The sequence below is a fragment of the Plecotus auritus genome (assembly GCF_963455305.1).
Source record: "Plecotus auritus genome assembly, chromosome: 1".
Lineage (NCBI taxonomy): Eukaryota > Metazoa > Chordata > Mammalia > Chiroptera > Vespertilionidae > Plecotus > Plecotus auritus.
Window position 1 is genome coordinate 3,810,107 of NC_137770.1, and position 971 is coordinate 3,811,077.

Here is a 971-nt window from a genome sequence, read left to right on the forward strand (position 1 = left end):
GCTCGGGCTCCGGAGGAAGGGGAGGCGCCGCCCTGCCCCGCCCCGCCCCGCCCCGCCCCGCCCCGCCACGTGGGGAGCCAGCGCGGGCCGGGGGCGGAGCCGGGAGGGGGTCGCCGGGCGCGCCTTCGGGGTGTTTTTAGGGGATCTCCCGCGAGTATAAATACCCGGCCGGCTTCCCGCGGAGATCCGCCCCTTCCCCGCTGCGGGCCGGGCTCCTGGGGGGTGGGAGGGGGGTGGGGGGTGGGTGGGGGGCGGCGGACACACTGGAGATATTCCGCCCACCTGGGACTTCTCTGTCCGCCCCTTCCTGCTCTCCACTGCGCGCCCCCACTTCCTCCAGGCGCTCACTTCCCTCGGTCCCCACGTGGGACCCCTGCTCAGCCAGCTGATCGCGACTTCCCAGCTGAGATTTCCTCTTGGAAGATGGCTCTTCGCGGGCTTCTGGGCTGGAGAGCATCCCCGATCAGCCAGGCCTGCCCCGCAGCCTCCTCCGCGCAGCCCTCCCTGACTGCCGCGGTGGGCTCCCTGGTCTCTGGGCAGGATGGACGGGGTGCGGGGTGGGGGGTGTGTTTGCAGGCAGAAGGCCTGAGGGAGCTGCACCTGCCCCCCTCCCCAGCCCTGAGCCCTGAGGCCTTGTTCTCTGTCACCTCCTCTTCCTGTCCTGCCCCCTGGTGGTGGCACCCTGTCCATGCCCCCGCCTTGCCCAGCCTGGGGCTCCCCTCAGGAGGTGGGAAGCCAGGCCCCGCCAGCACACCAGGGGCAGATGCCCAGTGCCAGTCTGACGGGGAGGTCCGGGCCTGCCCTGAGGGCTGCGCTCACACTCTCAGCGTATGACCTCGGGCTCCGACGGGACGGGAACCGCGGGGCCTCAGTTTCCCCATCTGCGAAACAAGACCAGGGCCTCGCAGGCTGTAACAGCGTGAGACCAACAAGCAGGCACGAAGGGTCTCCAGGCTCATCTGTCTGGACTG